The sequence below is a fragment of the Colobus angolensis genome, unplaced genomic scaffold (genome assembly GCF_000951035.1).
Source record: "Colobus angolensis palliatus isolate OR3802 unplaced genomic scaffold, Cang.pa_1.0 Scaffold98, whole genome shotgun sequence".
In the NCBI taxonomy this organism is placed as follows: Eukaryota; Metazoa; Chordata; class Mammalia; order Primates; family Cercopithecidae; genus Colobus; species Colobus angolensis.
In genome coordinates, this window is record NW_012123820.1 from 9754553 (window position 1) to 9769437 (window position 14885).

A 14885-nucleotide genomic window follows, 5' to 3' on the forward strand; every position below is an offset into this window, starting at 1 on the left:
GTGTGTGTTTGTGTGTGCGTGTGTGTGTGCTTGTGTGTATGTGTGTGCGTGTGTGTGTATGTGTGTCTGTATGTGTGTACGTGTGTCTTATAAAGCACAAAGTCATAGTGGTATAATAGTTTAAAAAGGTAGCATAAATAGTTAATCAAATATGTAAGATCATAAATGAATGTAAAGTCTTACGTGTTTTCTTGGGTGGAAAAGAGGCATAGGCTTGACCTACAGGAAATGTGTGTTGACTGGAAATCTAATAAGAACGGAGAGCTTTCACTGCTTTGCTTTCTGAATTGTGGTAAACTAACAATGTAGCACATATTTCTAAGTATAAAAATACAAATTGATTTGGTTCTGCTTATTTAATTGGCTTAAAGTTAAAGATTTTTTTAGAAAATGCTTTATCCTAATAATTAATCAATGACTTTTAATTTTTTTTCATAATTTTCACTTTAAACAAAACAAAGGCCCAAGTACTGATGGCAAAACTAGAAACCTGCCAGTATTTTAACATAGTAACAGAAAGCTTTCCTTCTCTTTGTTCCTTTATACAGTCCTTGCCTTTGCTCTGATTCATTCATTCATGACACAGCAGTGAAAAGAGAGATACACTCACAGAGCTTTCATTCTAGCAGGAAAAAAAAAAAGACTATGCAATGCTTCCTTGAATACATTAGCTTGACTGGGTTAAGGGATGCCCAGAAGTTTGTAAACACTGTTTTGGGATGCGTCTGCGAGAGTGTTTCTGGAAGAGATTAACATTGGAGTTGGAAGACCGAGAAAAGAAGATTGCTCTTACCAGTGTGGGTGGGAATGTTCCAATCCACTGAGGGCCTGAACATAACAAAAAGGTGACAGAAAGCTGAATTTGCTTTCTGATTCGGCAGGGCCAGCCATTTTCTCTTGCCTCTGACACTGGAGTTCCTGATTCTCAGACCTTCGGAATTTGACTGGAACTATATTACCAGCTTTCCCATTTCTCCAGCTTGCAGGAGGCAGACCGTGGGGTTTCTTAGCCTCCTGGATCACGTAAACCCACCTTTCATAATAAATCTATTTGTATATATCTCTCTATATACTCTTGGTTCTGTTTCTCAGGAGAACCCCGCCTAATGCAGACTATAAGCTTGAGAATTAAGCAAACTGAATAGGATTAGACAGTGATAAAAAAATAAGTAGGGAAAATGGATAGGAAAGGTTTGGGGGACAGTGGTAATTTTATATAGCATAGTCAGGTAAGACTTCACTCATGACATTTGAGGAAAGGTCTGAGGGAGTTGAGGGAGAAGCTGGGCACAGAGTGGTGAAGGGTGTTTGACAAAGTAGGCCGCACACGGTGGCTCACACCTGTAATCCTAGCACTTTGGGAGGCTGAGGTGGGCAGATCACTTGAGGTCAGGAGTTCGAGACCAGCCTGCAGCGTTTATACTAAAAATACAAAAATCAGTCTGGCGTGGTGGCACGTGCCTGTAGTCCCACTACCAGGGGAGGCTGTGTCACGAGAATCACTTGAACCTAAAAGGAAGATATTGTAGTGAGCCGAGATCACGACACTGCAGTCCAGCCTGGATGACAGAGCAAGAGTCTGTCTCAAAGAAAAAAAAAAAAGAGTATTTGACAAAGTAATACACAAGAAGATGAAAGCAAGTGTGACATGTATAAAGAACAGTAAATAGCCAGTGTAGAGGGCATGAGAGAAGAACAGTAAAAGAGAAAGTCAGAAAGGTAAGGTGAATGGAAACCACCAAACGGGCCTTAGCTTTTTCTCTGAGGTCCACAGATACTGGAGTCTTCTGAGCCGTGCCTCGTATTCTGCCTTACGTTTTTAAGGGGTCATTTTGTCTGCTGTTTTGAGGAGGGTGGGGGCAATAGTGGAAGCAAGGAGAACAACAGGAAATCTATTACAATGTCCCAGGAGAGAGATGACTGTGGCTTAAATGAGGTTGATAGTAGTGAGTGTTGTGAGAAGTGTTGCAGTCTGGATATACTCTGAAGATAGTGTCAAAGGATTTGTGGACAGAACAGGTATTGGGCATAAGACAAAGAGGAGTAGAAAATGTCTCCAAGGTTTCTGATCTGAGCAACCAGAAGAATAGGGCTTCTCCGTACTGAGATGGGGGACAAGGCAGAACTCACTAGCTCTGTTTTGGGTATTTTCCTTCAGCCTCCCGAGTAGCTGGGACTACAGGCAAGCGCCACCACACCTGGCTAATCTTTGTATTTTTAGTACAGATGGGGTTTTACCATGTTGGCCAGGCTGGTCTCGAACTCCTGACCTCAGGTGATCCACCTGCCTCGGCCTCCCAAAGTGCTGGGATTACAAGTGTGAGCCAGGGCGCCGGCCCAGGTTGAATGAATCTTGAATGAGAACATCTGATAGTATTAAAATGCTTTGGGCAGGAATTGGAAGGCCGCTATTTGAGTGTGTGTGTTTTACTTCTGCAAAAAAAAAAAAAAATTATCATAAACTTAGTAGCTTACAGACAACACAACTGTGTGTGTGTATGTATAAAAATATCCATATCCATATCCATATGCATATACATAATCTAGCTCTGCAGCTCTGAAGCCTGACACAGATACTCCTATGCTAAAATCAAGGTATGGGTAGGTAGGGCTGCTTTCCTTTCTCGAAGCTCTGGGGGAAATCTGTTCCTTTGCTAGTTCTGACTTCCAGAGTCCGCTCGCATTTTGTGGCTTACGGCTCTCTCTGTCTGTCTTCAAAGCCAGCGATGTTACCTAGCTCTGACCAGTCTTTTTCCAGTGTCATCTCCCTTTCTGTATTCCGTCTCCCTCTCCTGCTTTTATGTGAACGTCAGTTGATAAGCTGCTAACTTTAATTTTATTTGTAACCTTAGTTGCTCTTTGCCATGCAGCCTGACTTACTCACAGACTCTGAGGATTAGAACATGAAAATCTTAGGGGCCGTTCTGCCTGCCACTGTGAAAATACGAAATGCTCTTGGGTAAAATATAATTTTTTTTTCATTCTATTTTTTTAACTTCAAAGGGAACAAACTTTTTATAGATGCCATCCTTTCCCTCCATAACCACTTCATCGTTCTCACCATCACTCACTGCATTTTTCCTTTTAATTTTGTTATTCATATTACTGAATGACCATACACTCACTATAGTGAGTGTGTTGCCATTGAGGACTCAAAGATGGAAAATACAAAGTTCATTTAATTTCACAACCTAATAGCCATTGTAAATTTTTGATATATTTGCTTCTACATTTTCCTGTATCTTTTAAAGAAGCATATATTTAAAAATATAAGCTAGACTTTATTTCTTGGCCAAGATGAAAAGATTTCAATGAAAATAATTCTTATGCATTGTTGATATAAAATGGTATTTCTTTCCTTGACAATATGTTGCAAGAATCTTAAAAAATATTTATAGACTTTTTTCTAGTAACCCCAATTCTAGTATTAAGAAATAATCAGAAATGTCAAGGATTTATGTATAAGGGTTTCCATTGCTATGCTCTTTGGAATAGTGAAAAATTGGAAGACAACTATAGAGCTTTTGTTGTGTGGAAATTTTCTTAAAATGTCCTTAGAAGTTTGGAAGAATCCACCGTGAAAAATGATTTGGGCAAGGGTTTGGGCCAAGGATTTCTTATCCTTTTGCTTTTTTTCTGGTAGTGGGGGCGGTAATTTTTTACTCAACAAACATTATGGGAATGTACTTCATGACGTTAGTTCTGTGGATACTTACAGTTCTATTCATTTGAGTCCAATGAAAATTAGTTGACCATCTGTTAGGTGCAAATCACTGTTCTATATCATATGAGGGGAACAAGAAAAAAATTATAAATAACAGCCCAGAGCTCAGCAATTCCCTCTGAAATACTGCTGCATTCTCAATAATCTCATGTGTTCCACAGAGATTTAGTCTAAGGTGGGGCTGGCAACAGGAAATTTTATAAGAGTAAATTTAGGATAACAAACAATTTTTTTCCACCATTATTTGCTGTTAGGCTTTGAATGCTTGAAAAAAATAAATAAATAAAAGAGAGATTCCTCTTCTTCAGTTTTCAAATGAGCTGAGTTAGAAAATAGGTTATAATAATGTTTTTTTGGACTAGATTGTCCTCAACAATTGATTATTTGGGATAAGATTACTTATTAGTTACTTAGCTCTCTCTGTAGATCTGCGGCTTCATTCACACTACTGACAATTTTAAATGAATCAAGCCTTTTAAAATTTGAATTAGAGGATTTAGCCCCTTCTCTTTAAGAACCTACCTAGATTCTCTGTGTCCTACTTACTACCTAGTGCTGTCAATCAGTCAGTCAATCTGGTAAATTTGTCTAATGGACAATCACATTAGTGAAGTGAATTGCTCATGGATATAAGATAAAACAAACTTTGTAAAACATACAGTGAGGCCATAGGAGAAAATATACTTCCACAAAAAATTCCAATACATTTTCCTGATGACTTTTCTGAAGCACAGTCAATGCAAAGATAAAAATCTCTAGAAGAACCTAAAGGGATTCACAGATAACTCAGGTATGGTCCTTCCTTCCAGTGAAAGACCCTGAAAGAGACACTTCTATAATTAGTTCCTGGAATTGGTTTTCTCTGATTCTTTGTAAACCATTAAAATGCCATCACCCTTTTATGTAAAATTATTTGCTGAAACACCTCCATGCTTAACAAAAAGGTAAAATTTTAGTACAACCAAAGGAATTTCAAAACAAGAGTGCAAGAAATGCAGGCATATTGGCTCTGAGTTCCGTATCATTTAGATACAGTGAGGCTTCTGCAAGTCAGCAACTTTAGGACTCTAAGGAGGGCAAAGAAGTTTGCACCAAATAAGAAAACCCCAAAATTCCCAGATATGAGTGAAAGTCATCATATTAGACTGAGATGGAAATCAAAAGATAGATTCTGCCTCAAAACCAGTTGGCAGCATGGCAGTTTTAAAGACAATCATAAGACAGACCTGTCCCCATCATCATTCCACTTACTCATCTGGGAAGCACAATTTAAGCTTTTCTTTGTCCAGAGGATTATAGGCTCTTTCTGAACTGGCTGATCCATGTGAGTGTATGGAACATAGTAGGCGCTCATTCAATATTTTCTGAATAAATGAATGAACCTACTATGATCAGATGACAGCTTGCTTCAGTCACCAGATTGTTGGAATTTGTAGCTCTCTTTCCTCGGTGGCTGGTTTTCTGGGGTCGAACTTGTTATGGCGTAAGCAGCGCTCCGGCTCCCCGACCCCATCTGTGTGCCCTTCTATGCATCATGCACTTAAGAGCATATGTGAATATGAAAAGTGCATTGCAAATATCAAAACAATATTCTACCCTTTTTAGTCAATTATAGATACTTCTGCTATGTTGTTTAAGTATTTTTTTCCAGAAATACATGTGAGCTAATTTTAATATTTTGGCATAATTAAAATTTTGATACGGAAGACAGCTAATATCTCGATATTTTAATAAAATTGGCTTAAAAAAAGTTTGCAATTTAACTTGAGTTCAAATGTAAATTTTGGAAAAATATTTTCCAAAGACTTAATATCTACAACAGGCCATTACTAGGCAAATATATGAAGTATCCCAAAAACAAATCAGAACCTGTAAGTCTTCATAGTTCTTCATTTATTTATTTATCTATCCAACAAATATTTATTTTATTGAGGTTTAGAAGAGCAAACCAGATTTTTAAAAATGTGAGTCACTATATTTTGCATTTCACGTATGTCAACTTGCTTTATCATTTTAATAATTCTGAAATATGAGTTATCATTTCACAGATTTAAAAACAGGAAAATTCTGAGAGTTCAAGTGTCAGAAGGGACATACCAATCAGGTGGTGACTCTGGAATTCCAATTTATGGCACCCAAATCCATGAATAGAACTGCACAAATGCCTGCCTCTGATTCAGTGAGTTTGTGCAAAGCACCGTGATATATATGCATTGGGAGATCCAAAAACAAATTGAATATGGCTTCCGGCTTAGGTAGCCAGAAATATAGTAAAAACATAGAGGCATGTCTTAGTCTGTTCCAGCTGCTAAAACAAAATGCCGTAATGTAGGTAGCTTCCAGACAAGAAATGTTTATTGTCACAGTTCCAGGGATGGGCAGCCTAAGATCAAGGCACTGGCAGATTCATTGTCTGTGAAGGATCTGCTTCCGGGTTCACAGACGGTAACTTATCATTTCTGCTTCCGGGTTCACAGACGGTAACTTACTGCTATGTCCTCACATAGTTAAAGAGGGAAAGCAGCTTTCTGGGGCCTCTAAGAGCATTTATAAAAAAAAAAAAGAAAAAGAAAAAGAGTAATCTCATTCATGAGAACGCTGCCCCTGTGTTCTCATCACCTTCCAGAGGCCCAGCCTCCCAATACCATCCCATTGGAAGTTAGGATATTATAAGATAAAATTTGAAGAAACATTCAGGTCATACCGGTCCATAAATAATTATATAATAAAACAAGGTAAAAAATTATGGGACAAGAATAGATACAGGTCTATTGTAGTTGATGTGATAAAAACCTGTGTAGATGAAATTATAACTTGATGGTCTACATATTTTGCTCAAATTCTTCAATACTTTATTTATGGAGAAGTGCAAAAAAGTGATAAAATGTGAGAGATGATAAAAAATGGTTTCACAAATCAAATACAATTATGATGTTTGATATTCTGTGGATTCCAATTTATCTCATTTTTAGTTTCTGAACAATGAGTTAAGAAGAAATGGACCACTTCCAGGTAACACACACTCATGTTCACATTATTTAGTTCCTGCTACAGTATCTTTTCATTCATCTTTTAGATCTGAACTTGGAAGAAGCACAGAAAGAAAGGCTAAGCTGCCAGAAACACTTTCAGTGTGGTTCAGTAGCACAACTGCTCAGTTTCAGGCTGTCAGCACAGTTGTAGACAGGCCACAGTGTTTCTGCGATTAATCTTTCTGATTCACCAATGATGCTTTGCAGAACAGAACGATTACCAGTAGTTACTTGCTCTTTTCCCTTATTCCTGGCCAATGAGCTTGGCCAATGAGCCAGAAGAATTCTGATTGAAAACCAAAAAGGGGCTAGAGCCATTAGCATTTTCCTTTTCTTGGTATGGTCATATCCTTCAGTTCACTGAGTTTGGATGCAGCTCTTTGATGAAATAGAGACTCTATTTTGCTAAATAACAATCATATACACATTCGCACACACCTGCCATTTTAGCTACACTATACTCATAGATTTAATAAATGTCTGTTTACGTACATGTACATCCTTCTAGAGCAAATCATAGTGAAATTTAAAACACAGAAAGAGATCAGCTTTCCAAAGCAGAACATTATGAGGGAACATTGTCCTCTATTTTTAGAAAGGATGATAATGGTGTTCAGAAGCAGCATGGCGGGAGCTGTTCTTGAGCCTCCAGCAATGATTCGTATTTGTGATAGTTTGAGTAAGTTAAGCTTTGTCTCTGCCATAGCAACCTCTTTATACCTGGACGAAGATGTGAATCCTGGGGACACCAGGAGGCACAGAGCCCATATCCTCTGCCCTCTATGCCAGAAGCAACTGGCTGACAGCTTGAAACAGAAATAAATGTTAACGTCCCCACTGTTGCTGCGTTCTTTGGGAAACAAAACTTTATTTCACTGAGTTCTCTTGACAGGGGGAAAAAAAATGAATTCCTGATCATGAGAAGATTGAAACCATGTTACTTTTGCACCCTGTCAGGAAAGCTGGACAGCCTGTATCAGTGACTGAATAAAATAATAACACCTCAATACACAGGATTGAACCATATATGGCTTCTAAGGGTACCGAAAGCTCTGTGGGGAGCATGAGGCCTTTACAATGAGTCTTGGGACTCTGGAAGGCTCCTGGCCCAGAGCCAGTACAGCAGTTGGGAGAAGTGATGAGGAGAGATTTACAGCTTTTGCCTCCCAGCCACTGTGAGATGCTGAGACAAGTGGATACTTTCCTATTCCAAGTAGCCTAGGTCGATAAAATGGGTCTTTGCTTTTCCTTCTGAGAGAGCCTTCCTGGTACACTGTCCTTCCTTCAGAAGTAAGGAGGTTCCCATTTCAAAATTATGCCTCCTCTTCACCCTTCTGCTAAAGGAACAAAAATGGGAAGCTCTTTCTGTGAGATGCTTTGGACTGGGCTTCAGTTTTACTGGTTATATCAGGACGCTACCTAACACCACCATTATTTCCTCCTCATGTTCTCAAAGCCTTGGTTGGCTGAAGGGTAGATTTTGAATTACCTGACTTCAGAACTATGTCTCATTCTCCTTTGTACGTCCCAGGTACCATCATCATAACTTGTACATTAGGCATTCAGAAATGATTGACAATTTTTTCTGTGACTCAATATTATTTGTATTTTTATCTGTTCATAGAAAGGCATCTCACACCTTATTTCATTCTGCTTTATAAAAAATCATGAGATGTTATGATTCTTCTGATATTTTCACATCTCAATGCATTTTAAGACAAAAATGCTGGATAATTATGCAAGCTCACATAATCCTAGAAAGTGAGATATGAGTCTAAAAATTCTGTTAAAACCCTCATATTTTAGAAATATTTAGAAACCCTCATATGGCAGAAATATGACTATCTCAAGATTCATTTGTGGTCTGCCTTTGTTCACTGAAGTATCTCAAGTGCCAAGAATGGTGCCACACACTCTATGCTTTTAAAAATAGCATTGCAAATATTTGTGGTTGGACCTAGCAAAAAGTTAGGTACAGAGACTTACTCTGTCGCCCAGGCTGGAGTGCAGTGGCACAATCCTGGCACACTGCAACCTCTGCCTCCCAGGTTCAAGCAATTCTCCTGCCTCAACCTCCCGAGTAGCTGGGATTACAAGTGTGCGTCACCACACCCAGCTAATTTTTGTATTTTTAGTGGAGATGGGATTTCACCATGTTGGCCAGGCTAGTATTGAACTCCTGACCTTAAGCAATCTGCCCGCCTCTGCCTCCCAAAGTTCTGGGATTACAGGTGTGAGCCACCGTGCCTGGCCAAAAATTAGGTACCTTATAATGGAATTTCCCATTTGCCTTTATTTCCATTTACTTTGTATAATTAAACAAAATTCACAAGAGAAATTACTGATGGGGCCAACACATACCAAACTGTAATCCATCCTAAATCACTGATGATAGAAGGCATACATTCAAGTGATGACATCAATCAATTTACTATGGGTCAATTTGCAGCCAAGCATTCTCCTAAACCTGTCTGATGTTTTGGCAAGATACTTGAAAAGACTCACTAAAAATTTATTACTGTAGCTTGAAATAGTTTCCCCCCAACCTCCATTCTCTGGCTCAACAAAGAGAATACTGTTTGCCCTCTGAACATACAGATTTTATAGTTTAGCGTCATAATAGACATGCTTGCCAAGAATCACAGTTTTTAATGAGGCTTTATTAAAACCATTGCCGTGTTTTTGCTTTCATTATAAGTTGTGAGTTAGAAAAAAAAAAACGTATTCTATTTAAATTTGTCTGACTTTTGTAATCAAAGCTTAAGTATTGGCTTGAAAATATATTTTGTATCACTTTGCATCTTCTTGTCAAAGGTTTGAACCTAAGCAGTTCAATTAATTGACACTGATGTTGACCATATGCAGTATGTAAACTTCACAAACTGAATTCACATTAGTGCCAAAGGGCACGCTGCTTTCATATATAATGTTTTTAAGCAAGATACAACTTTGAAAGATTATGTACTTAAGATACTAATTCAAGTTTAAAAAGCATTAGTTTGGTGCAATATACACAGCACCAAATTAATAGCTTTGTAGGTTACTGTATATCATGAACTTAGGATTTTCTGCTTCATAGAAGAAACCAAAAACTAACATTTCAAATTGAGACCAGGAAAAGGTGAACTTTTATGCCTCCACTTCTGTATACAACAAAAACCTCGCTGTTTCTGAGGGCCCCTAAGTGTCAAATAGTTAACCCACATTTTCTTTCTGGTTGAAATTTAACATAAATGATGGCAGCGAATTTACTGTTTCCCCAACTGTCTGCTTTAGAGACTGTTTTATGAATAAGCTAATAAAAGTAAGTTTTTATTCCTTTTTGTCACTTTCTAATTAATATTGTATCATTTATTTTCTCTTTCAATATTGAGGCTTTAGGTTAAGTTGGTTTTCTCCTCTCAAAAAAAAGAAAAAGGAAAAAAGAAAATATTAAGTCACAGAAAAAATAAAATAACGGAAAGCCAAGTGATACATTTATTGGCAAAATTTACCTTGATTTACTGAATTTGGATTATTGAATATTTTTTCTGCTTTTTAAACAAGGGACACTATATTTTTATTTTGCACTAGACTTTCCAAATTATTTTGCCATCCTTGATAAAAATCTATTACATCCGATTTCCTTGAGTGAAGTAAATAGGTAAGTGGGAAGTTTTTTATTCTGCTTATATCGATATTTTGAAAAGGTAATTGCTCAAGCAGTAAGCTTTGTCAGTAAATTATTACAAAATAAAAGGTTACACATGATACTACAATAAAGCATATCAGGGAGTTATCAGAAGTATTCCAAGAGTTTAGGATTTCTGGTTTTGATCACTGCTGCAAGTTTGCAAAGCAAGTAGCCACAGGTTTAAAAGTAAAAATTAAATGTAAAGGTCTATGTGTCAATAAAAAAGAATATTATTTTAGATGAACCAATCATTAAGCAAGAAGACAATTTTAATATTTTTCCTTACAATTAAAAATACATGATAGAATGCCTGAACAAGTGCTTTGAATTATATACCAACCATGAAGTCATGATTGTTTTCCTGTATAACGTCCCACAAGTTACAGAAAATGTCATAGGAAACATGAAGATACTATTAGTTACATTCACATCAAAAATTAAATTTAGACTAACATGAAATTGGTTTATATGAAGAGATAAATCTTTCTAGAAAAATTTGCCTATAAGAATGTTCAGCTCTATGTGTGCTAACCCTTATATTTTGAAATAATTTATCAGAAATTTATCTTAATACTGCCATGGCCTATAAATGTTCTTAAAAGTTTCAGAATAATTGTGTCATAAGAATGATACTCTTAAATGGAAACTATCAAAAATTGCTTGCTATCAAACATTTGCCAGGAGTGACTGACATCAGTTTCTATTTATTTATTTATTTAAGTTTTTTAAGTTCCAGTGTACATGTGCAGAATTTGCAGGTTTGTTACATAGGTAAATGTGTGCCATGGTGGTTTGCTGTACCTATCAACCCATTACCTAGGCATTATGCCATCTGACAAGGGTCTAATATCCAGAATTTACAAAGAACTCAAGTAAATTTACAAGAAAGAAACAAATAGCCCATTAAAATTGGATAAAGGATATAAATAGACCCTTCTAAAAAAAAAGACATATGTGTGGCCAACACAAGCATATGTGAAAAAGTTCAACATCACTGATCATTACAGAAACGCAAATCAAAACCACAATGAGATACCACCTCATGCCAGTCAGAATGGTGATTATTAAAAAGTCAAAAAACAACCAGTGCTGGTGAGATTGTGGAGAAATAGGAATGCTTTTACTCTATTGGTGGGAATGTAAATTACTTCAACCATTGTGGAAGACATTCAAAGATTTAAAACTGGAAATACCACTTGATCACTCTCAATTATGCTGACTGAAAATGAAGTGTTGAAAGTATACATTTAATGATTTAATAAATAAATGCATAGGCAAATGAACCAAAAAAATCTCATCATCAATCAAGAAATCAGATCGACCAAGCATTACTATATTATATCAAATGATGACACTAAAATATTTCTTGCAAGTTGACAGTTTAATACTGAAGTGTAACCCCTATTATATGATATACATAATAAAGTATTGTATTAGTCTGTTCTCACACTGCTGTGAAGAAATACCTGAGACTTGGTAATTTATAGAGAAGAGAGGTTGCATTGACTCAGTTCTGCAGATCTAGGGAGGCTTCAGGAAACTTACAATCCTGGCAGAAGGCACCTCTTCACAGGGCCACAGGAGAGAGAATGAGTGCAAACGGGAAATGCCAGAAGCTTATAAAATCAGAGGATCTCATGAGAACGCACTCGCTCTCACGAGGACTGCATGGAAGAAACCGCCCCTGCGATCCGATGGCCTCCACCTGGTTCCACACTAGACACATGGGCATTGGTAGAATTCAAAGATTGGGGTGGAGACCTACAGACAAACCCTATCAAATCTCTTAAACCACTATAGTTCATATTTTATGACTTTTAACTGTGCTTTTTCTTTCCTGCTTTTGGAACGAGGGGTTCCATGCTTTCATTTGGCATGGGGTCCAACATATTAGGTACCCATCTCATATCTCTGCCTTGTAGGTTTAACTTTCTTAACTAAAATAAATAGGTTAATAGGGATTTTTTATTTCTGTTCTTCTTAATATCTAGAAAACATAAGTTCTATTTACTTTATCTGATCTTTTCTCTCTTCTCTAGAAAACATAAGTTCTATTTACTTTATCTGATCTTTTCTCTCTTCTCTAGAAAACATAAGTTCTATTTACTTTATCTGATCTTTTCTCTCTTCTCTAGAAAACATAAGTTCTATTTACTTTATCTGATCTTTTCTCTCTTCTCTAGAAAACATAAGTTCTATTTACTTTATCTGATCTTTTCTCTCTTCTCTAGAAAACATAAGTTCTATTTACTTTATCTGATCTTCTCTCTTCTCCTCGTGCTCTGGCTCTCCTTGGTTATGTAACTGTCTTTACACCTACCTGCTCGCATTTTCCAGAGAGTTAAGAAATCATGTTTTTTTTTTTAGAATAAAACTCTGAGCTTAAGATCTTAGCCATGGTTATTTTATTTTATTTTATTTTTTAGCTCACCAGATATTATCCACTCACATATATGAACGTCAGATGCCAGGTTTTAAAAAGAACTTTTATTTCCCCTCAATGAGAAGGTCCTACCAACAATTTTTGGCCGTATTTGACACAGCTGGTGAATGAGCAAAAAGACGCAGATTGTTATAGGATCCAAAAACAAACTGCGCCCTTCTTTCAGCACCACCTGGGGCCTCTTAATGCGTGAAGCAGGAAAAGGAAATATGCAAATGTTGATATTCATTTGCATAGCGCTGATTCCACTGAATAGTTTTCTTGGGTTTCCTAATGTTTCCATGATTTTCTCAGCATACACTTATCAATCATTTTTCTTGTCAGGAAGAACCTCATTTTTTCGTATGTCCATGTTAAGTGTTGCCTGCAGGTATTGCAATTTCTGAATCCTCTCAAGGTAAGAGTTTCCTTGGAAAAGTGTCATTCTAGACAGGAAAGAAACTACTCTTACTGAAAAAGCACATAGCAATGATCCTAGTGCATAATAAGCAACAGACTACCAGACTTCCTTCTTTACTTTAATGGGAGGCTTGATTACCATACATTGAACATAAAAATGAAGTAGAATCATTACTGCACTGGTGCTGAGCAGCAGCGTTCTGCCCTCCGGGTACAGATACCACCCTGCCCATGAGCCCAGCCTTGGTTTGTCGCTTACCATTATCAATGCCTGCCTTTAAGAGACACTAATATTTAAAGTCTCCTTTTTAAGCTAAATCTGTCTGCTTTTTTGGTCAGTGTGTTTTTTTACAGGGAGAGGATGGGCTGACAATTGATTAGAAAATTCAACTAGAAGTTTCTGTGTTCCTCAAATGGATGAGTGTTGTACATGTTATAAACCCCTAAAAATGGAAAAAAAAAAAAAAGCAACTGTGCATAGTGTCGCATGATAACAGTGAGGGAGGCTCGGCCTCTTGTTCTCACATTCTTTTTGAATTTAAGTAATTTCTTTGGATTTATTCTTTTCCTTTTTGAATAACTTTAGGAGGAAATGTTATGGTGTTAGATGATTTTACTCTTTTTATTAATTGCAGTAATTCATATATAAACATCAATCTTGATACTATCTCATATGTATTTTAAAATAAAATCAGGCCCGGTGTGGTGGCTCTCGTCTGTAATCCCAGCACTTTGGGAGGCCTAGGTGGGAGGATGGCTTCAGCTCAGAAGATTACAGTAACAAAATATGACCGTGTCTCTATGAAAAATCATAATAAAAAAAATTAGTGGGGCATGGTGCCATGGGCCTGTAGTTGCAACTGTTCGGGAGGCTGAAGTGGGAGGATTGCTTGAGCCTGGGAGAACAAGGCTGCAGTGAGCGGAGATTGCACCACTACACTCCAACCTTGGGGAGGGAGCAAGACCCTGTCTCCAAAAACAGTATATATCTGTCTATAAAGTCTCTTTTATTTGCATTTTCTAGCAATTTCATTTTCTTCACTCAGGCTTTCTTAACCAACGTTAATGATGGCTGCGTAAACAAGTCTCATTCAAGTACAGATACTCATGTAGTTCATGTCCAAATGTCAAGTAAAAGAGCAGCATATTATAGCAACCCCATCTTTATTAAGAAGAACTGTCTTCTGCAACATTGGATAACCTGATGTCTCTGATTTGGACTGTGTCCCCCAGCCCACAGGTTTATATGTTGAAACCCTCACCCTCCATGTGATGGTATCAGGAGGTGAGGCCTTTGGGAGGTGATTAGGTCATGGGGGCGGAGCCCGTGTGACTAGGAATCCGTATGAATATAAAGAGGTGTGACAGCTTGCTTCCTGTCTCTGTTCTGCACTATAGGAGGATACAGCAAGAAGAAAGCTGACTGCAAACCAGGAAGTGGGCCCTCACCCCACACTGCATTTGCTGGTTGCTTGGTCCAGGACTGTGAGTAATAAATGTTTACTATTTAGGCCTCCTGGGTTATGATACTTTTGTTGTAGCAGCCCAAACTTCCTTAGACAGGATCCTTGCCCAAACTTCCTTAGACAGGATCCTTGCCCAAACTTCCTTAGA

The 14885-nt window shown here is 37.5% G+C and overlaps 1 protein-coding gene across 1 annotated transcript in view; it reads right to left on the bottom strand.

Moving 5' to 3' along the window:
• The window catches only part of ROBO2 (roundabout, axon guidance receptor, homolog 2 (Drosophila)), a 1384675-nt gene that overhangs the window by 722316 nt on the left and 647474 nt on the right, over nucleotides 1–14885 (bottom strand). The window lies entirely within an intron of this gene.